Source organism: Schistocerca gregaria, chromosome 7 (genome assembly GCF_023897955.1).
Source record: "Schistocerca gregaria isolate iqSchGreg1 chromosome 7, iqSchGreg1.2, whole genome shotgun sequence".
Lineage (NCBI taxonomy): Eukaryota > Metazoa > Arthropoda > Insecta > Orthoptera > Acrididae > Schistocerca > Schistocerca gregaria.
Window position 1 is genome coordinate 178,788,072 of NC_064926.1, and position 24,676 is coordinate 178,812,747.

Here is a 24,676-nt window from a genome sequence, read left to right on the forward strand (position 1 = left end):
TATCGGTATTAGCAAAGCTTTTACGTACACTCATGGAAATTGAAATAAAAACACCGTGAATTCATTGCCCCAGGAGGGGGAAACTTTATTGACACATTCCTGGGGTCAGATAAATCACATGATCACATTGACAGAACCACAGGCACATAGACACAGGCAACAGAGCATGCACAATGTCGGCACTAGTACAGTGTATATCCACCTTTCGCAGCAATGCAGGCTGCTATTCTCCCATGGAGACGATCGTAGAGATGCTGGATGTAGTCCTGTGGAACGGCTTGCCATGCCATTTCCACCTGGCGCCTCAGTTGGACCAGCGTTCGTGCTGGACGTGCAGACCGCGTGAGACGACGCTTCATCCAGTCCCAAACATGCTCAATGGGGGACAGATCCGGAGATCTTGCTGGCCAGGGTAGTTGACTTACACCTTCTAGAGCACGTTGCGTGGCACGGGATACATGCGGACGTGCATTGTCCTGTTGGAACAGCAAGTTTCCTTTGCCGGTCTAGGAATTGTAGAACGATGGGTTCGATGACGGTTTGGATGTACCGTGCACTATTCAGTGACCCCTCGACGATCACCAGAGGTGTACGGCCAGTGTAGGAGATCGCTCCCCACACCATGATGCCGGGTGTTGGCCCTGTGTGCCTCGGTCGTATGCACTCCTGATTGTGGCGCTCACCTGCACGGCGCCAAACACGCATACGACCATCATTGGCACCAAGGCAGAAGCGACTCTCATCGCTGAAGACGACACGTCTCCATTCGTCCCTCCATTCACGCCTGTCGCGACACCACTGGAGACGCGCTGCACGATGTTGGGGCGTGAGCGGAAGACAGCCTAACGGTGTGCGGGACCGTAGCCCAGCTTCATGGAGACGGTTACGAATGGTCCTCGCCGATACCCCAGGAGCAACAGTGTCCCTAATTTGCTGGGAAGTGGCGGTGCCGTCCCCTATGGCACTGCGTAGAATCCTACGGTCTTGGCGTGCATCCGTGCGTCGCTGCTGTCCGGTCCCAGGTCAACGGGCACGTGCACCTTCCGCCGACCACTGGCGACAACATCGATGTACTGTGGAGACCTCACGCCCCACGTGTTGAGCAATTCGGCGGTACGTCCACCCGGCCTCCCGCATGCCCACTATACGCCCTCGCTCAATGTCCGTCAACTGCACATACGGTTCACGTCCACGCTGTCGCGGCATGCTACCAGTGTAAAACACTGCGATGGAGCTCCGTATGCCACGGCAAACTGGCTGACACTGACGGCGGCGGTGCACAAATGCTGCGCAGCTAGCGCCATTCGACGGCCAACACCGCGGTTCCTGGTGTGACCGCTGTGCCGTGTGTGTGATCATTGCTTGTACAGCCCTCTCGCAGTGTCCGGAGCAAGTATGGTGTGTCTGACACACCGGTGTCAGTGTGTTCGTTTTTCCATTTCCAGGAGTGTATTTATCGACAGAACTGAACTACGTTATTTATTAACACTTTTTCATCTGAGCGTACTCTCCGATAACATATATTTCCGAGGTGAAAAATTAAATGAAATGATGGTATGGCATTTACTGACCGGGATATGCCCTTCGGGTTTTGGCCGCAGTATTGCAAGTCTTTTTAATTGACGCCACTTACGCGACTTGCGTGTCAATGATGATGAAAATGAGGATGAAGGACACACAAAACCCGGGAATCGAACCCGCGACACCTTGTGTGGTAGGCGGTAAAACTACCGCTGCGCGACGGAAGAGGACTTTCCGCGATAACTATACATTCCAGCAGACGCCAAGGATACGCGTCAGTTGTAATATACTACAGTAGCAGTATGATGTGACTGCACAGCGCCGAGCGGCCCGGGTCATTCGGGTATTGTTTGGTATTGTCGGGCGCCTTCGGTCACGTCTGCACGTAAACGTGGTTTTGTTCTGCGTTCTGCCTACGGACATTGTAAAATAAACAGGCAATACGAAGTTTGTAAATCCAATGAAACAAAACAAAAATAAGGTGTCTTGCATAATGCAGAATTTATCATCCTATATATCATTATAATGGGGCTCTGACGTACTTTCCACTTTTGCGGCGACCCATAATGACGCCATTCACTGGATTGGCGTTGCAGTTTTGGCTCATGTGTTGTGGTCCATGTCTCATCCAGTGTTACGATACGGCATAAGCAAGCCTCTCCTTCGCACTCGTAGCACTCTAAGTGCGTATGACTAACTTCGTAATGCATCCATTTCTGCATTTCCGTTAAATCACGCGGAACCCATCGTGATACAACGTTTTGCATGCCCAGGCATTCCTTCAGGGTGTGAAGCAAAGTCTTATGTGCTAATCCGGTCTCGTGGGCAAGCTCACGAATCGCATACCATCACTGTCCACTAATGCAGCAACAGGATGCACTTCTTCAGAGACACTAGGACGACGTGCCCGATGCATGTCTGCGACAATTTGCCGACCTTCGCTGAAAGCTTTTACCTAACGTGCCACTGTTCAGTACGGCGATACCGATTCCCCGCACGCCTCTTGAAGACCTTGATGACACTGTCTTTCTGCACGACCTCTGGCACATTCAGTCTTGATCCAACACCGTTGTTCTTGTTCCGCAAACATAGTGACATCGTTCCGTTAGACCGCTCCCTCACAAGTGACTCTGTTTCCCATGATTGTGCCCATGCCGGTACTGTGGGATGTGCGAGCCCATTTGCTCGGGGTAAGGTAGGTATGTCAACAACATGTGCTATCAGCGACAATAGTAGATTCCATTGCATGGTGTTTCCACAGCAGTGTTGCCACTGTTTAAGTCCCAGCCTACGTATGATTCATGCAGTATTTTAGTATCTATGGATGAGTCATAAATGAGGAAAAGTATGTCGTGCAAATTGTCACAAGTTGAACTACGAACATAAATTCGTTTTCTGTCTGTTGATATGTCAATAAGTGACATTGCAATTGAATGGTAAAAACCTGGAAATGATAAATGGACTTATGTGTGTTTCTGTGCGCCGACATTGGCCAAGGGGACTGTTCGGCAACACGGCACAACAGGCGAGTGTTGTAGGTAGTGTATCCGCTCACGAGAAGGCGAGGCATGCGGGGTCAAGCGACGGTCGACGTGACACTGCGAGCTATGGCAGCGTCCACATCTAGCTCGTACCGGTTACGCTGGCCGGTATTATGTATCGTGGTTAGTTGTCATAGGGAAGAGGGGCTGCACTACTGTACATGGATGTTTTATAATTTGGTTTTTGTGTCCCAGACGTAGTTTTAAGAACCCAGTACATATTATTTATTTTTATTTATTTATGCATTTATTTTACCTGGCAAGATTAGGGCCTTCAGGCCCTCTCTTACACCTAACCAGGCATACTCAGATTGAACGAGTTACAGTTTCTACAGAACATTAAGGACATATAACGTATTTTGCAGTATTGATGTTAAATAAAAAAATAGAGATTATAACAGTAGTACAATGATAATTATAACAATAAAAATAATTATAACAATCAAGAATAATAATAATAATAATAATAACAATAATAATAATAATAATAATAATAATAATGGGACGGACCGGTTCCGGCGGCGGGCTCTTTGTGGCCCACGCGAACGCGCAGTCGCTAACGGCTCACTTCGACGAGTTCTGTGACCTGTTCTGCCAATCGCTGTTCCACATTATCCTCGTCTCTGAAACTTGGTTGAAACCAAACATTTCTTCCGACGCTATCCGAATCGCTGGTTACTCTCTCCTAAGGGCAGATCGTGAAACACGACGCGGGGGTGGTGTGGGTGCCTATGTTCGCTCTGATCTGACACCTACTGTGCTATGCACATCGGATGCAAAGGGCGAAGGAGAAGCAGAGTTCTTGTTTTTCGAAATAAATACATCAAATCAGAAACTGCTAATTGGAGTAATCTATAAACCTCCAAACGTCGGTGCCATGTCCTCCTTTCAGTCTGCCCTCTCCTCACTCGTGACACAGTATGAACACATAATCATTATGGGCGACACAAACATCGACTTACAGTTAAAATCTCCCTCTGCCGAAAAACTAAGGCGACTGTTCCACTCCAATGATAGGAGTTTAACACCGCTGGACCCAACTCATCACACGCCACACAGCCACACAATCATAGATATAATAGCAACAAAGCGACCAGATAAAATAATCCGCGCCAATCAGACATCCGCTCCGGGACTCTCTGCTCATGACGTGATATTTTTAAATTACTCAATGCATACTACCAAAGAAAAATCTCACCTGGTAACCTACAGAAACTTAAAAAATGTTAACCATGACGCTCTTCAAAAGGATTTCTCAGACATCCCTTGGCATGATATAAGCGATGAACCGACTTTAGACGAAAAAATTCGGCAATTATGTCGCAAAATTATTGCACTGTATGATAAACATGCTCCTCAACGCACTGTTAAGGTAAAGAGAGCTCCCGCTCCGTGGCTCACCAATGCATTACGTCAGTTCATGAATAAACGTGATGCTGCACATAGGGCCTTCAAGCGTAACCCAACTCCCGAGGCATACGAAGCTTATAGGAAACTCCGAAACAGAACCAAGCAAAGCGTGAGGAATGCCAAAATCAGACTTGCCCGCTCTGTCGTATGCGGCGTATCAAAACCTGCTGCACTGTGGGAAAAGCTGCACAGTTTCGGTATAGGGAAGCGAAGATCTGACGCTGTTTATCAAGCGTCTGCAGAAGAATTAAACGATTTCTTCTCAACAGCTGCAAACTGCCACGCAGCGACAAATTACCAGCCCCAAGATATCAATCTCTCGAGAGACAAGTTTTTCCTAAAACATGTCACTACCGGCACAGTACACAAGGCAATTATGAGAATCTCTTCCGAGGCAGTAGGAAATGATGGAGTGAGCATTGGCATGATTAAGAACGTCGTAGACACTATTATTCCAGTTATCACAGACATCTTCAACCTGTCTCTTGTCAGTAGTACATATCCTACGGAGTGGAAGCAAAGTTTAATTAAGCCTATACCCAAGACTGACAACCCTAAGTCGCCAGGTGACTACAGGCCGATCAGCATACTACCTGCAATTTCTAAAGCCCTAGAGCACATCGTCCATGATCAACTGACGGATTACCTCAAAACTCATAACATCCATGACGAATATCAGTCAGGCTTTCGAAAGCACCATAGTACAGCAACCGCATTAATCAAAGTAACTGATGACATTAAACATGCTATGGACAGACGTGAAGCTACTATCCTAACACTGCTTGACTTTAGCAAGGCTTTTGACACAGTTGACTTCGATATATTACTAATTAAAATGAAACAGCTGAATTTCTCAAACAGCGCAATACAATGGTTCGACAGCTACCTCAAAAACAGAAGTCAACAAGTCATTTGTGGGTCGGAAAAGTCATCATGGAAAAGCGTGCGTTCTGGAGTTCCCCAAGGCTCCGTCCTTGGTCCACTACTCTTCTCACTGTACATTAATGATATTTCTTCAGTGATTCACTCCTGCAACTACCATCTTTATGCCGACGACATCCAACTGTACATAAGTGCAAGCCCCAAGAACATTGCTGGCGCAGTAGCGAGTATGAACGCAGATCTTTGCTCTGTTTCTCGATGGGCACAGAACCTAGGTCTGAAAGTAAACCCCAAGAAATCCCAGGTCATACTTATATCACATCCAAAGTTAATCAGCCGGTACTTTCGCGAAACAGTCCCTAAAATACTCCTCAATGGTACCCAACTACCATACCAAAAAACAGTAAAAGACCTTGGAATAATCTTGGATGAGCACCTAAACTGGGAAGAACAAACAGTCACAGCTTGCCGGAAATCGCTCTCCTCCCTACATGCAATTCAAAAATTTAGAAAAATATTTCCAACCCATGTTAAACAAAAATTAGTCTAAATACTAGTCTTGCCTAATCTTTACTACTGCGATGTAGTTCAACACGGCACAAATAGTGAAAATTCTAGATGCCTCGAGCTAGTGATGAATGCTTGCGTTAGATACGTGTGCAATATTCGGTTGTATGATCAAATCAGTCCTTCATACTCCCAGCTAGGTTGGATACGCCCACATACGGCACGCGATCTCCACACGATGTGCTTACTTCATCGATTTCTTAGCCACTGGTGCCCCCAATACTTATCTTCTCACATTAAACACCTATCATCATTCCACAATCGCAACACCAGATCGGATACGTCTATCATCTTGGCTGTACCTTTACATAACACAAAATCTTTCTCCGTGTCGTTCTCCATCTCAGCCATACGACTATGGAACGCGCTCCTCTGTGATCTGCGTCTTATCCAGAACTACTCAACATTCAAGAAGGAATTCAAAACTTACATATTAGGGACGGTATAGCCACCATTGTTGTGTTTTTACTATAATAAAAAGAGACATGTTCAGAGTGTTTGCCAGAAAAAGCTCAGATCCGAAGCTCAAAACCGTTCCAGGCCCTTTGCTTCGCGCCGGAATCGGAATCGAACCAAGGATACTCAGGCTCGCGAAACTTCGCCCATGGAAATTCATGTAGTTTATTCCACTCCGCCCAGTACCACTATCTCTAACAGTGACTGTGTTCGTCCCAAAAATAGTGTGCGTCGACATCGCCGGAACTCCCGTCAAGTCGCAAGTGATTATGTGCCAGTGTCAGTTCACGTTGCACGAGACAGTAGCTCTTGTCGTCAGCAGGACAGTAAACTTTTTGTAGACTTGGACATTAACGGCAAAGTGATACCATTCCAGTTCGATACAGGAGCTGCAGTTTCACTGATAAATCACGACACTTACAAACTGCTGGGCAGACCTCCGTTGCGTGCCGCAAATGTTAAGCTACGTAGCTATTCCGGTCAAAACATCCCTGTGTTAGGACAGTGCAGCCTTATAGCAACATACAAAGGACAAACAAAACTTGTGTCATTTTACGTCCTTCGTTCTTCTTCTGCAGTGAACTTGTTTGGTTTCGATTTATTTCAGTTGTTGAATTTGTCTATAGTAAATCAGGTCTTATCAGTGGACCAGACTGTGCCTTTAGACAGTGTTTCTCGTCTATGTGAAGAATTTGCAGACATTTTTCACCGGTCCTCGGTTGCGCTAAGAACTGTAAAGCACATTTGGAACTGAAAGTAAGCGCGCAACCGAAATTTTTCAGAGCGCGCAATGTTCTCCATGTATTGCGTGATGAGGTCGCAAAAACATTAAATGATTTGGAATCACAAGGTGTAATTGAACGTGTGCAGGCTTCTCTCTGGGCATCACCCTTAGTTATTTTGCCAAAACCTTCCGGAAAATTGAGACTTTGTGTGGACTTGAAGGCAACAGTGAATCCACAACTAGCGATTGCAACTTTTCCGTTACCCCGCCCGGAAGATCCTTTTGACAAACTGTGCCCTTGTAAATATTTTTCGAATTTGGACCTAGCAGATGCGTACTTGCAAATACCGGTGGACGAAGAATCACAGCGCGTTTTGGTGGTTAACACGCATCTTGGGTTGTATCAATTCAAACGACTGGCATTCGGGTGTGCATCCGCCCCTGCATTGTTCCAGCAATATCTACAAACTGTTTGTGCGTCGGTCCCTACTGCAACAAATTATCTGGACGACATTGTGGTCTCCGGAAAGACGGAAGAAGAATATTTGGCCAATCTCAGAACATTATTTCAGGTCTTGCGACAACATGGTCTTCGCTTGCGGAAGGACAAATGTGTGTTTTTTGCTCGGGACTTGCCATACCTAGGACATGTAATCAATGTCGAAGGTATATATCCCAGTCCAACGCACCTTCGTGCCATACAAGAGTTGCCATCGCCGCAGAATTTGAAGCAGCTGCAGAGTGTGCTGGGAAAAATCAACTATTATCATAAATATGTTCCACACGCCTCTTCCATTTCAGCTCCGCTTCATCGCTTACGCCGTAAGGGTGTTCCGTTCGTCTGGAAGACTGAATGCGAACGCGCCTTTCGCCGGTTGAAATCGGCGTTGCTTTCCAGTACTTGCCTTACGCCATTCGATGCCCAGAAGCCCCTCTTGTTGATGGTGGATGCATCGGATTTCGGGAACGGTGCTGTGTTTGCGCACAAGGATGGATTGCACGATCGCCCTATTGCCTTTGCGTCCAAATTGCTCTCGTCTGAGCAAAGAAATTATTCACAGATCGAGAAAGAGGCATTGGCTCTCGTATTTGGTGTTACAAAGTTTCATGATTTCTTGTATGGTCGTCACTTTACCATAATCACAGACCACAAATCCTTGACATCGCTTTTTCATCCGACCAAGCCTGTACCTCCACGTACAGCGCAGAAATTCATTCGCTGGTCTATTTTCCTCTCGCAGTACCGCTACGATGTCTTGTATCGGTCCACTGCTAAGCACGGAAACGCCGATACGTTGTCCCGCTTACCTGTTTCTGAGGATAGGGCATTCGATTCCTCCGAACTTGACTGCATGTTCCTTGATGCGGAAACCGATGATGTAGTCGAATCGTTTCCGATTGATTTTCGTCGTGTAGCTACAGCCACAGCTGCCGACCCTGTCCTTGCTCCCGTTCTGCGTTTTGTTGCTACGCAATGGCCCTTGACCAGATCACGGATCGGGGACCCGTTGGTTCGCCGATTTTTTGCTCACAAGGAGAGACTTTTTGTACGACTTGCTGTTTTGATGTTGCGTTCTGATAACGATCAGTCCAGGGTCGTGGTGCCACGTTCGTTACAGTGCTCTGTCTTCCAGCTTCTCCATCAAGGACATTGGGGTATAGTGAGAACGAAACAACTTGCTCGTCAGCACTGTACTTGGTTCGGAATCGATGCCGCGATTACGAATATGTGCTCTTCTTGCATGGTGTGTGCCGAAAAACAATCAGCACCACCACGGAAATTCTTTGCATGGCCAAAAGCCACTACCTCTTGGCAACTCTTACACATCGATTTTGCTGGTCCATTCTGGAATGCTCGGTGGTTGGTTGTGGTAGATTCATTCAGTAATTTTCCTTTTGTTGTCCGGATGCCTGCCACGACGTCATCTGCCACCATCCAAGCGTTATCCGCTATCTTTTGCATTTAAGGTCTTCCACAGAATATTGTTTCCGACAATGGCCCACAATTCATGTCTGCTGAATTTCAGTCATTCTGCAAGGCCAATGGTATTCAACATCTGACGTCCTCGCCGTTTTCGCCACAGTCAAACGGTGCCGCTGAACGATTGGTCAGGACTTTCAAGTCACAGATGTTGAAACTGAAAGAGTCGCATTCTCGGGAGGACGCGTTGTTGCTTTTTGACCTCGTATCGCTCTCAGCCTCGCGATGGTCGCTCTCCACGGTCGCCCTCATCGAACCTTGATGTCTTTGCTACATCCGCCGCATCAAGTTCCTGTGCAGCGGCAGGCACCTGCTTTTGCTCCAGGCGACGTTGTCTACTATCGCCACTACCGAGTTTCACGGCATTGGCTCGAAGGGCGCATTCTTCGCTGCCTCGGACGCGCTATGTATCTGGTTTTGGGGGCCTTTGGTGAGGTGCGCCGGCATCTCAACCAGCTGCGCCTCTGTCGTCGCACGGGATCTGCCGCTGGCCGTCTGCTTTCAGCGACGGTGCCGTCCGCTCAGCTCCCCGGGGACCCATCTACTGGCTCGCCTCAGCCCCAGGTGTTACCGACGCTGCCTTCCGTTTTGCCCCATGGCGACGCGCCGCCGCTATCGCCGCCGCCACCTGTTCTCCCGCTGGCGACGCTCGCAGTGGACGCGTCGCTGCAACCGCCGGGCGCTTCCCTGGGTCACGCGCCGCCGATCGCTTCCCGTGACCAGTTGTCCTCCGACATGGAACTCTTGCCCACTCCGGACCATATGTCGTCTTCGCCCGTCGGGTGCCCCGGCTCGATGGAGGTCGCCCCTTCGGCCCCTCCTGCCTCTCTACGGGCGCATACACCGCATGTTGGCGTGCACCCTGGAGCAGGTTTTCAGGCGTTTCCTAGCTCCCCGAGGTCCGAATGGCAGGGTGCGGGTGGCACAGCCTCGCCTGTTGTTAGGCTCCCCACCTCGTCGCATACGTCAACATGCGGTCCTCCGCGCGGCGGGCGGAAGCCTTATGCCACAACCGTACGCCGATTTGCGGGGGAGGAATGTGGTGTCACCGCCAGACACCACACTTGCTAGGTGGTAGCCTTTAAATCGGCCGCGGTCCGTTAGTATACGTCGGACCCGCGTGTCGCCACTATCAGTGACTGCAGACCGAGCGCCGCCACACGGCAGGTCTAGAGGGACTTCCTAGCACTCGCCCCAGTTGTACAGCCGACTTTGCTAGCGATGGTTCACTGACTTCTACGCTCTCATTTGCCGAGACGATAGTTAGCATAGCCTTCAGCTACGTCATTTGCTACGACCTAGAAAGGCGCCAGTATCCGTACTATTGATATTGTGAATCATGTACCATAAAGAGCGACGTTCTCCATTAATGGATTAAAGTTAAGTATTCCACCAGCTTCGTCCGTTTTTCTCAATTCTAATTCCCTTGTCATGTTCCACACCTCACGCCAGCCTGCGTGAGCTGAGACGCGTGCATTTCGGCCTCCTTTAGAAAATCACGGTTGGCTCTCCTGCCAACCACAACATGTAGCATCCAGGAAATGCACAGACCGCTCTCATGTAAGCTTTTGTGGCAGCACATGTGGAACTACGAGATGGCGATCAATAATACCACACCAGATATTGACACCGCATCGCTGTTGATACCCTCGTATCACTGTTCTATGGAAGTTTTCTTCTGTCCGCTCGTGCCAATAATGCGAATTCACTACACCATCCTTCGTGAAATAAGCCTCGTCGGTGAACAGTATTGTTCGTGAAAAATTCTGGTCGTGGGTCTCACGCCGTTGGATAAAGTTACAGAAGTCCAGCCTCCTCTGGTAGTCTTCCGGCAATAATGCCTGTACCTTCTGCATGTGAAAGAGATGGTAATTGTTTCTATGGAGTACTCGCATAACAGTAGATTGTGAGATTCCGACCGCAGTGGCGAGAGACTATGTGCTAATTGTTCGGTCCTCCGCAACAGTTTGTAACACTTTTTCTTCGTCATTCGCATTGTACGAGGTGCATTCAAGTTCTAAGGCCTCCGATTTTGTTTTCTAATTAACTACTCACCCGCAATCGATGAAACTGGCGTTACTTCTCGATGTAATCGCCCTGCAGACGTACACATTTTCACAACGCTGACGCCATGATTCCATGGCAGTGGCGAAGGCTTCTTTATGAGTCTGTTTTGACCACTGGAAAATCGTAGAGGTAATAGCAGCACGGCTGGTGAATGTGCGGCCACGGAGAGTGTCTTTCATTGTTGTAAAAAACCAAAAATCACTAGTAGCCAGGTCAGGTGAGTAGGGAGCATGAGGAATCGCTTAAAAATTGTTATCACGAAGAAACTGTTGCGTAACGTTAGCTCGATGTACATGTGCGTTGTCTTGGTGAAACAGCACACGCGCAGCCCTTCCCGGACGTTTTTGTTGCAGTGCAGGGAGGAATTTGTTCTTCAAAACATTTTCGTAGGATGCACCTGTTACCGTAGTGCCCTTTGGAACGCAATGGGTAAGGATTACGCACTCGCTGTCCCAGAACGTGAACACCATCATTTTTTCAGCACTGGCGGTTACCTGAATTTTTTTGGTGGCGGTGAATCTGTGTGCTTCCATTGAGTTGGCTGGCGCTTTGTTTCTGGATTGAAAAATGGCATCCACGTCTCATCCATTGTCACAACCGACGAAAAGACAGTCCCATTCATGCTGTCGTTGCGCGTCAACATTTCTTGGCAACATGCCACACGGGCAGCCATGTGGTCGTTGGTTATCATTCGTGGCACCCACCTGGATGACACTTTTCGCATTTTCAGGTCGTCATGCAGGATTGTGTTCACAGAACCCACATAAATGCCAACTCTGGAGGCGATCTGTTCAACAGTCATTCGGCGATCCCCCAACACCATTCTCTCCACTTTCTCGATCATGTCGTCCGACCGACGTGTGCGAGCCCGGGGTTGTTTCGGTTTGTTGTCCCACGATGTTCTGCCTTCATTAAACTGTCGCACCCACGAACGCACTTTCGGCACATCCATAACTCCATCACCACATGTGTCCTTCAACTGTCGATGAATTTCAATTGGTTTCACACCACGCAAATTCAGAAAACGAATGACTGCACGCTGTTCAAGTAAGTAAAACGTCGCCATTTGAAGTATTTAAAACAGTTCTCATTCTCGCCGCTGGCGGTAAAATTCCATCTGCCGTACGGTGCTGCAATCTCTGGGACGTATTGTTAATGAACGCGGCCTCATTTTAAAATAATGTGCATGTTTCTATCTTCTTCCAGTCCGGAGAAAAAAATCGGAGGCCTTAGAACTTGAATGCACCTCATACGTCGACGGTCGGCCACAAACACTAAATCCTGGAGGTGCTACACATGCACCATACCCTCTCAAGTGCCTGTCCACAGAGTAAAGTTTTTGCGGATGGAAAGCGCCGGATAGGTAACGTCTCGTGATACAATTGCCTTGCAACGTCAGCTCTTCCACCTGCAAGCCCGTAGGTGAGGTGCATGTCGGCGCATTCCACGTTTGTGAAACTTACCATGGTACTGTAGTAACACTGCGACCCGGCCGTTAGCAGCTGTCGTCATGTCGAGTATCGGGCAGAGTGAGCAACGCAGAGGTGCTGTAAACATGTCATGCACGCAGCGGTTTTACTTTCCCCGTTGAGCACTCTTTCCGCTTATAGGACACACGTTCCCTAACATGAGACTGTACACTCTTTTACCGCCCTAAACGCGTGATTCACAAGTTCTGATACAATTTCACATACATTACGATGGTATTTGCTGTTTCTCGTATATTTCAAACGCTGGTAGATACACATCAGCTCATTGGTGTGTCATGTGTCGTATCCACGGGTGAATGACATGTCGTGATCGTGAGGCTCGTCGGTGTCTCGTTCAATGGTTAACAGGTGTTTTTTTTTTACGAACACAGTACACAGAGGAGAACGAAATTGACAACGGTGCGTCACGTGTTACGCTTATCTGCATGCGCTCCTCGGCATATTTTTCCTCATTTATTACTCACCCTGTGTATTTACAGTCTGCAATTTCAGATTTATGCTATAAAAACCTCTGGTGTATATCCTTCCAAACTGTCATTATGAGTACTGTTGATTCAATAAAGCTGAAGCCTCATTTCGCACAAGCGGTTTCTCAAACGTGTTATTGGCATTATGTGTGAGGGCATTGATAATGGCATTCCAGTTTTCTTACAGACTTACACACGCTTTCTCTCTTGCTGACCAACTCTTAGCGTTTTGCTTCGTGGTTTCATGAAAGAAAGAAGTGTACAAGCAGAGAAAAATTCAGTAAGGTTTTGCACTGCACTGAAAATTAAACATGTTTCCTGACAACAGCTTGCAGCACTAGTGCCAACTAATTTCAAAGTATGTGCTGCACAAGGGACATAACGCTCTTTCGGATTTCGTTGTTTAACGCGTCAGTGCAAACCAGTGTAGGTTCGTGACATATTGCTTACGTTGTCCATTGACTGGCCTCTATAGTCAGTAATATCAGTGGAATTTGTAGACAGGACTTTTAGAACGGCCTCATCTAAGTTTTCGGACTTTTGTCCGTTCAACAGGTTCACCATTCTCGTTCACATATCTTAATATGAAAGATTATTGACGAATATGTGAAATGTCAGGAGTAGAATCTGCTAGTATAGAGAAATATTTGGCCTGTTTTATTTCACTTATGATAATTCTTGTTATTCGTTCAGAAAGCTCTAGTATTTCATCACAGTTTGTTGAAGAAAGATAACATGTGTGTCCCTGCCATGGATTTCCATACCTTCAATATACTCTGCGAGAAAAGGTTCAAACTCGACTATAAGTTAAAGAGACATCGTAAGCTGAGCATTATGTAATGAATCCACGTAGGGGAAGTCCACGACTTGTTAGCTTCTTCACTATTGCAAACACCCTTTTCAACACACTGCGCCAGTACATTTTTCCTGTCTCAACATATGCCTCGAAATGGGTATCTATTGTTCCACGTGACTTTTTTCTTGTTAAGAGTGATAACACAATTTTCTCATAACGAGATAATTTATTAGAAATATTTTTCCAATCTTCTATACAATTAGTAGCAATAGGGCCTTACCTCCGAACAATTTACATGGTGAAAAAACAAAAAAAAAAAAAAAAAAAAAAAACGTTGCTACAGGAGTACACTAGAAACTCACTCAAAGTTGATTCACCATTTCATTTAATAATTGCGGTAAAATACATTTATGTTCAAATATCCGGTTTTATCGCCTATTTATCTTCTATTACAAAAATCACCGTTACAGTTTTCATTAATGCTACATTGTAACAGAACGTCGATAGTTGATTCATTGACACACCATTCTGTGGGATCATCACTAACGAGGTTATATCTTTTTGTCATGTCTGACTTGACAGTTTTTCGTGAAACTCTAAATCAGGAACAGTTTGCTTTTCTTCATTTTAAACTTTTGTTTCGTCGGTATTTATTCTTTTACAACAGCTGCAGTGTCAGTAATATCATTCGTTCTACTTGAACTCGAAGTCGGACCAGCAACATTTTTTGCGAAATATTTATCTGCTCTGGAATTTTTCACATTTGCGTTTTTCACTGTTATTCATGTTAAGGCACTTACAAAATTGTCAACCAACAGCCAACATAAAAGAAAAAAATTGTAAAAGGGAAGAAAGAAAGACTGCATCCAGCCCGACTCGTAGTACACCGCACATAAACACAAAGCTTTTTACTTTAAACACGACACACGAGTACAAAGATTTTTCCTTTAAACACGGAGCGATGAACTGACCAACTCTGATTACTCGACGAACTGTGCTATGAAAGAACAACAATGTTGAATAATGTAATTTCATAGTCGCTTGTTTTTCTGTTGTCAGTGAACAGTAGAAGCTCACCAGCCGGCTGCAATTCGTCTCGTAAAGAAAACGGGATATTCCCTTTTTTGGCTTCTTTTTCCCGCGTCGCCGAGATTTTAGCTGGGACGCAAATATGTTCTGAACATTCTTGGCATTTTCTTTGTAATTTAGAAAACAAATAATGCTTACGATTTGTTGCTGTGAGGTGTTCTGAATCGACTTTTATCCCACTTATTCTTATAACATTTTAGCTATTTCTGTGGGCAGAGAAGACAGTCTACAAAGATGAAGTAGTCTTGTTGGCAGTTGATGTGGTGTGCTGTCATTTGTGTTAACACTGCTATGTCTATACGCAAATGCACATTTTGTTCCAACATAAAATAAAAATAACCTTTCCTTGAAGGAAAAATGCTTAGGAAGGAAGTTTAATGTACTATTTGCGTTGCCACGTACCATTCGATTACACAGAGTGGGAACTTTTGATATCGTGTATGCTGCAGCGCAATAAATGAAAATAACGAAAGTTTCTTCTTCTTCTTTCGCCATAAAAGTAAATAAATAAATAAATAAATAAATTTTTTAAACTGTTGTGAAGTGTATTTCACATATTATTAGATATTGCGCTTGTGGTCTTTTTGTATAAACATATGTTTTGTTAAACGGGTGTCATTAAGTCAAAGATCAGATATTGAAGGCCAAAGAGCTTTCACATTAATTATAGTAATGGAGCGTTGACTTTATACTTTCATGTAATTTCTACAAGAAATTTAAGTTGAATCGGGTTTTACATACTGAGGCCCACACATGTTACAGAATTTAAGAAACTGCTGGTTAGTTTACCAGGGATTTTCAGGGATCCCGGTATTTTCACTGGAAAAATATGGAAGGGTTCAGCAGACGCCGACAACATTCTCGGGATAATAACGTTTCCAACATTGTATTGTAGACTGCCGCCTGACAGCTTACTTCAAAATATTTTGAATAATCGTGAAGATGATACCAGACAGATACCCTACGTTAAATTTCCATTTAGTCACCCAGTAAACTATGTATATTTCCTAGCTTTTACTGTCGGATTTCGTTCTTAAGACTTACATAAACTAGAAAGTTATTTAACAATATTAAAATTTCTTTTCGGTTGTAAGCGCATTTATTTTAAAGCGTAAAAGGTAAAATGAGTACAGAGCAAGAAATGCCATCCCCCCTCCCCCCTTAGGTGTCGCCTCTAGGGCCGTGCCTAGTGGGCCTGTATGTAAATCCGCCACTGGACGTGCGTGACAGAGTTCCACTGCTAATATCCATATCGTTACGGTTACAGTACGTGTTGACACGTCTGGGGCCACTTGCTTTCTCACCTGTGCAGTGGTATCTGTACGGTTCGCCACTGCTGCCCTTGCAATATGACGATAATGGCGGGTGTCTGTGCTGCATGGACGTCCAGAATCTAGCCTATGAGTATGAGAATGTTCACGTGATCACGAATACCAGTATCGTTTGCAGAACCGACGCAGGACGTCCAGCAATTCTCCGAAAGTACCACCCCACCACTAGGAATGCCACGACTTGACCCTTTCAAACGTGCTCTGTGGGCGGTCGGAAGCGAGTGCATCTCCGTGGCGTGGTTGCCTGCGTGCTTCTCACATCTGCACGACGCTGAGCTTTCTGGCTGTGAGCATTTCCTGTTAAATGGTAGACACAGATGGAGCTCTGGTATGCCCCTACGTTATCTGTTGGCGGACGACGTTGCAGGCATTATCAGCACATCTGTTATCCCCTAGGTAAATGGAAATGCCGTGTGGGTAAGTCCTCCCGTCGGCAGACCGTTCGCCAGGTGCAAGTCTTTCGAGTTGACGCCACGTTGGCGACTTGCGTGTCGATGGGGATGAAATGATGATGAGGACAACGCAACACCCAGTCCCTGAGCGGGGAAAATCTCTCACCCAACCGGGAACCGGACCCTGACATCACCCAGGTGGCATATGCCATTATCGGAACAAAACTGGCGTCATCTTTCGAGGTGTACTAATATTTTTTCCGGCTGTGTATGTTCTTAGCATTTTCCGGAAAAGACATACACTGAACTTCAGTTTTTTCAGTCGGTACTGAGGAAGAAGCTGAAAAGCAGTCTTGTCATATCACATACTCCCATTCTTTGTTGTTCGAAACATATAACAGAAAGAAAGTAGCCTTAACAAGACCAAATGAGCCATATTACTACATTAAATATGTACGTAAGATTAGAAAATGTCTGTGTTTTTTAGGAAGGCTCATTAACATTGAGTACTTGAAACAACTATTACGTGCACACGACGGAAATTAAGAACCAGAAGCAATCGTAGACAAGGATCTGCAAAAGTTTGGGGCAGCTAACATAGCGCTGCTGGCTTTAAAACAATTTACAGCGTATAAGTCTGTAGCACAATCTCCCTTTAATAAACCTCACTATGTGCAGACATGGGCATTACTATCGCTAATCCGGAGATGTTCCTGAAGTGGCTTTAACATGAGAATACAGCTTATTACGTCTCTTGGAAAAGTTTTAAATTAAAGTATGATGCTATAAACCGATGTACCGTTATGAGAATGTTCCTGGAAACTTTTTTCTAAATTGTAATTTTGCTAAAGGTGTATTGTGCGCTAGTTGTAAGCCGCAGTTAACGTTACATTTCACTAGGGATTAACAGCCAATACGCTCAAGGTACTTTTCCATGGGGCGGCGACGTATAGTAGTTGAATGAAATTTTGGCTTACAGTCTAATGTAAGATTATTTCTGATAGTTTATGTTACATATTTATAGACACCGTTGGATCAACTTTGTATTTATTAATGGTAATGCCCATCTTAACCAAAGTGGCAGGTTAATCAGTGCTGCTTGCAGTACCACGCTGTACTGTTACTCACCATGCCTTGTGCAGTCATTCTACAGTTGGTTTGTAAGCGAAAGCGTTCGTGTGTGACTTTATAAGACAGGCGATTGCAGAATATGTTTTCGAAGTAATGCCAGCCGTTTGCATAGCAAGTAATTGCGTTCACAGAGGCAATGAATCTACGAATATTTCTTATTTCAACCAAGTACTGTTTAAAAGTATTATCTGGTAGTGGCCTTATGCATTTCTCTTATACACCAGCACAGTAGGAACTTTTTACCGTTTAATTTGAAGTGAATATGTGGATTCCTTATTTGGCCCTAGTTTCCACTGAAAAATAAGCTGCTGACGAAAACCTGGGTATTCCGATGTGCGAGAAAATTTGTTTCCGACAGAACACATCCGCATTTGTTCTTCACATTTTGAAGACGAATTTATGTAGGAAGTGAATGACAAAAGGCGATTATGTAACCGTGCTGTACCTAGAGTTTTCGATTTTTCAAGTCACCTGCAAAAACCAGAAAAAAATGCATAGTCGTCTACTCATAGAAGGAAAGGTGTTACAAGAGATTCACGCCAATGACAGTACATCGAAAACATCATCACAGTCAACTGTATTTTGTTAGTAATTATTTTCTATTCGTTTTTTATCTGATAAACGCTGAGATTTGAAAGATATTTCTTAATTTCCTTACACTCCATCACTTAACACGCCCCTTTGTTTTGACTACATAAAACGTGGCGGGGGGTTGTTCAGTTTGCTTCACTATGGTCGTGGTATTGCGGCTCTCTGTGGAATTCTATGTCTTTGGTCGTAATATACCAGACTACTAAGAACATCTTTGTTCCCAGCGGATGGGAAAACTGGAACGGAGTGCACTCAGCCTCGTAATGGCTCTGAGCACTATGGGACTAAACACCTTATGTCATAAGTCCCCTAGAACTTAGAACTACTTAGACATCACACACACCCATGCCCGAGGCAGGATTCGAACCTGCTACCGTAGCAGTCCCGCGGTTCCGGGCTGCAGTGCCAGAACTGCACGGCCACCGCGGCCGGCGCCTCTTAATGCCAATTGAGGAGCTTATAAGTGGTTATAATTACTCACAGAGGTTCACTGTGGGCTGTAATTATCGAATGGCAGCGAAACTTGGTGGATATGCTAAAGCGTTAATACGGAACCGTTTTACGCTGAAAAATCCAGGAACGATTTACAAAATGTTTCCATACGTCATTAATTAGAAACGGTACGTAGATAAAAAAGATCACTAGTAAGAAAAGTATAATGTCGATTTCATTATTAGCAGCCGCTTACGCAATTTGTTCATTGTGAACACCAGAGACATCGAGATGCTGCACCGGTAAAACGACGTGATCAACAGTTCCGGTAGAATCTGAGCTACGTGTTCCTGTGGGGCACCGTTTTTCTCGACAGCCTCCAGATCAGGCAGAGACCGAACGTGTCCCAAATAAAGGCCTCCTTTGAGACTGCCCGGAGAATGTGCTTCGTGATCAGTTACAACAACAGCAACCTCCTCAATATTATCCATAGGGATAGGTTGTCTTCCTTTCCAGGCGCTATACCGAACTAACCCGAGTTTTCCAATTTAATTATCATTTTCTCTAAACCATTTAATGACATCGGGTCTCTCCTCAGACTTTTCGGTCAGCAATACTCTCTCAATGCAGCACCGTTTTTGCTGCTGTTCATATGAAACAGATCCACTAACAGCGCACAATATCTGTTCTCGACAGCCATATGATTCACTCTCGTTATGGCTCGTCAAAAGACAGTGTGGATGCCAGACCGTCAAATGAACAGTGTACAGCGCCGGATTTACACCCGATGGCCAAAATTGGAATAAATGTTTTTCAGCACAAATTGGTTCCGCATTAATGCATTAACATATCCACCAACTTTGGCTGCCATACGATAATTACAGCCCTTACTGGACCTCTGTGAGTAGAAGCACTTTAATTGCAACCACCTACTACCTGAGTGAGAATTTTCAGCTCCGAGATTGAGGCCGCGCGTAGCGGCCGCGCGTTTTGAGTCGTCATGTCACGGACTGCGTAGCCCCTCCCGCCGGAGGTTGGAGTCCTCCCTCGGGAATGGGTGTGTGTGTTGTTCTTAGTGTAAGTTAAAGTTAGGTTAAGTAGTGTGTAAGTCTAGGGACCGATGACCTAAGCAGTTTGGTCCCTTAGAATTCACACACATTTGAACACTAAGTTCGAGAAAACTGACAACGGCTGATAGAGTTGTGTCCTGACCCCACGCCGGTTCCCACTAAATGCAGTGAAGACATTGGCAGAGGATGACACGGTGGTCGCTTGCGCTCTGTCCATCAGCACCAGTACCCAAAGCTTTAAATAATTCTGTACTAAATTAGATAAAATCATAGTACTGGCACCATCTTCTCCTTACATCAGAGGTTTAAGACAACAAGTCAAGAACGAAAGTTGGAAACGTCTCTGTATGTACATCTTTTTAGAGATGGTTGCGGGACTCGGCTGTTCGATAGAGCATGTCAAATTAAACATCCTTATCAACCTTATTTTATTTGGAAACCAGTTTCAGATTTTACTACGCCATATGCAGGCCCCTGACTAACGTGTAGGAAGAATGTACCTCGCCTGTGATCATAATAGGGGCCAGCAATACTGGTATTACTAGATATTTGCTACAGTGATCACTTCAGCCATCACCTACCGACAGGTGATGGTTGAAGTGATCACTGCAGTAAGGAATTAACGTGCCGTTAAAGAAGTAGCGTAATATTAACGCCGCAGTAATGGGTGGTCTGTATGCATTTTAGAGTTGGCACTTTTGAAGTAAAGTGCATTTGCAGGGGCTGTCCTATTCTCAAGCTTCATTGCCATGACTAAACTGTAGCTCTAAAATCATTAACTCCATTTCATAATAATTGGTCAGCTGCTTAAGTTTTTAATTTTGACCTTAAAGCGTCTATATAGCTATAGAACATTAATTGAGAAAACTGTCAAAGTAATATTCAACGTATATATGCTTGAGATTGACATAGAATGAGGTGACAGAAGTCCTGAGATAGTTATATGCACTTGTACAGATGGCGGTAGTATCCCATACACAAAGTATGGAATGGCGGCGCATTGACGGAGCTGTCATTTGTACTCAGGTGATTCATTTGGAAAGGTTGCCGAATGATAATGGCCGCGCGATGGGGCTAACAGACTTTGTACGCGGAATGGTGGCTGGAGTTAGAAGTATGGGGTACTCCGTTTCGGAAATTGTTAGGGAATTCAATATTCTGAGATCCACAGTGTCAAGAGTGTGCCAAGAATATCAAATTTCAGGCGTTATCTCTTACCACGGACAACAAAGTAGGCAACGATCTTCACATAACGACAGAGAGCAGGCGTACACGTAGATTCTTCAGTGCTGACGAACAAGCAACATGCGTGAAATAGCCACAGAAATCGATGTGGGACATACGACGAATATATATCCGTTGGGACAGTGTGGCGAAATCTGGCATTAATTGGCTAAGGCAGCAGATGTCTGACGCGAATTCTCTAGCTAACAGCGTGACATCGCCTGTAGCGCCTCTCGTGAGGTCGTGACGACATCGATAGAAACATGGACGATTGTGGAGGGTCAGAAAAGTCCCGGTTTGAGTTGGAATAGCTGAAGGTATGGTTCGAGTGTGGCGCAGACCCTAAGGAGTCGTGACCCAAGTTCTCAACAAGACACTGCGCAAGCTGTGTGAGCTGTATTGACATGGAATGGACAGCGTACTCTGGTTCAATTGAACCGATAATTGTTTGGAAGTGGTTATGTTCGGCTACTTGGAGACCGTTTGCAGTCGTAATGGACTTTTTGTTCCCAGACCACGACGGAATTATTATGGATGATAATACGCCACGTCGCCGGGCCGCAGTTGTTCGCGACCGGTTTGAAGAAGATTATGGACAGCTCGAAAAAGGGGGCTCTGGATGTCACTTCACCGTACAGTACTTTGCAATCGGGAATTACACTACTGACCATTAAAATTGCTACACTACGAGGATGACTTGCTACAGACGTGAAATATAACCGACAAGAAGAAGACGGTTTGATATGCACATGATTAGCTTTTCTGAACATTCACACAAGGTTGGTGCCGGTGGCCTATCGCGATTGTGGTTCATCGTATCGCGACGTTGCTGCTCGCATTGGCCGAGATCCAATTACTGTTAGCAGAATATGGAATCGGTGCGACTGCTACTGTCGCAGGTTCGAATCCTGCCTCGGGCATGGATGTGTGTGATGTCCTTAGGTTAGTTAGGTTTAAGTAGTTCTAAGTTCTATGGGGCTAATGACCACAGCAGTTGAGTCCCATAGTGCTCAGAGCCATTTTTTTTATTCGCATGGCTGTAACGGATCGTGCAGCCAAGTCTCGATCCCTGAGTCAACAGGTGGGGACGTTAGCAAGACAACAAAAATCTGTACGAATAGTTCGCCGACGTTTGCAGCGGCATGGACTAACAGCTCGGAGACCATTGCAGAGGTTATCCTTGACGCTGCTTGACAGACACGAGCGCCTGCGATGGTGTACTCAAACGAAGAACCTTGGTGCACGAATGGCAAAACGTTATTTTTACGGATGAATCCAGGTTCTGTTTACAGCATCATCATGGTCGCATCCGTGTTTGGCGACATCGCGGTGAACGCACATTGGAAGCGTGTATTCGTCATCGCCATACTGGCGTATCACCCGGCGTGACGGTATGGGGTGCCATTGGTTACACGTCTCGGTCACCTCTTGTTCGCTTCGACGGCACTTTGAACGGTGGGCGTTTCATTTCAGATGTGTTACGACCGCTGGCTCTACCCTTCATTCGATCCCTGCGAAACCCTACATTTCAGCAGGATAATGCACGACCGCATGTTGCAGGTCCTGTACGAGCCTTTATGGATACAGAAAATGTTCGACTGCTGGCCTCTCCAGCACATTCTCCAGATCTCTCACCAATTGAAAAGTCTGGTCAATGGTGGCCGAGTAACTGGCTCGTCATAATACGTCAGTCAGTACTCTTAGTATCGTGTTGAAGGTGCATGGGCAGCTGTACCTGTACACGCCATCCAAGCTCTGTTTGACGTAATGCCCAGGCGTATCAGGGCTGTTATTAAGGCCAAATGTGGTTGTTCTGGGTACTGATTTCTCAGGATCTATGCAGCGTAATTGCGTGAAAATGTAATCATATGTCAGTTCTACTGTAATATATTAGTCCAGTGAATTTCCGTTTATCATCTGCATTTCTTCTTGGTGTAGAGATTTTAATGGCCAGTAGTGTAGGTTGCTACAGTGGGACAGAGCGAGTGACAGACAAGTTTAAGATCTGTACATTCGGAAGGTCATAGCCAAATACCGTCACAATTATGGTCCAAAATCTCGCGCTGGGTAGATTGTAGGGCGCGTATGTTACAAGCGTGTTTTTTTTTCTCTTGCAAGTGTTTTTTTTTTCTCCTTGAAATATGAGATCGAGCTGATATTGTTTCCTTGGCTGTGTAACTACGACGTCGTGGCGGTTTTAGACGTAAATGTCGAAAGAAATACACGGGTCTCTTACGCTGGAAACGAACAAAGGCTAATTCGCTTGTGGAACCGGTGTCTCGAGGGCTTATACGGGGAATTCGCGTGATCGTTATCGAGTTTTCTCGCACAAAGGAAAGAGGAAAGCTTTCGGCTGAGTGGCGTGTCGTACAAGTAGAGAGCGGAGGAGGCTGCCTGCGGCGGAGTTTCAGCAGGTCTTTGTCGCCGAGGACGCGGCGCCGCCCGCCTGGGAAAGACGGCCATTGTCTGCGCAGCGCCGGGACGAGCTCTCCGCACGACGCGTGCGTCTGACAGCTGAGGCGAGCCGTGCAGCCGCCGGCGCAGTGCGCGGCGCCCGACACGTGACCACCCGCTGCAAGAGGTGTGCGTTCGGAGGGGGGCATCGCAATCCGTTCCACTCGCGGACAGAAAACTCCTGTCAAGTTCTGGTCTTAAGCTCAGTCAGCAGGCGGAGCGAAGCCATCTGCCAGATGCTCAGTGACCGTGGCGGCAGGAAACGTGAGATGGGAGCGACTGATGAGGCTCGGTGGTTAGCACTGTGGTGTCGCATTCGGGATGGGACCGAAAGAGGTGGCTCAGTCCTTAGCACACTGGACACGCATTCTGGAGGACGACGGTTCATATCAGCTTCAGGCCATCCGCATATAGGTTTTCCGTGACTTCCCTAAATCGCTGCAGGTAAATGCTGGAATTTAAAAGTGCACGGCTGATTTCCTTCCACATCCTTGAATCAGCCCGAATATGTGCTCCGTCTCTAATGACCTCGATGTCGAAAGTACACTACTGGTGGTGACACCAACAACAACGATCTATTGACACGTAATCAGCGTGGCTTCAGAAAACATCGCTCTTGTGCAACGCAGCTAGCTCTTTATTCGCACGAAGTAATGGCCGCTATCGGGGATCTCAAGTTGATTACGTATTTCTAGATTTCCGGAAAGCTTTTGACACCGTTCCTCACAAGCGACTTCTAATCAAGCTGCGGAGCTATGGGGTATCGTCTCAGTTGTGCGACTGGATTCGTGATTTCCTGTCAGGAAGGTCGCAGTTCGTAGTAATAGACGGCAAATCATCGAGTAAAACTGAAGTGATATCAGGTGTTCCCCAGGGAAGCGTCCTGGGACCTCTACTGTTCCTGATCTATATAAATGACCTGGGTGACAATCTGAGCAGTTCTCTTAGACTGTACGCAGATGATGCTGTAATTTACCGTCTAGTAAGGTCATCCGAAGACCAGTATCAGTTGCAAAGCGATTTAGAAAAGATTGCTGTATGGTGTGTCAGGTGGCAGTTG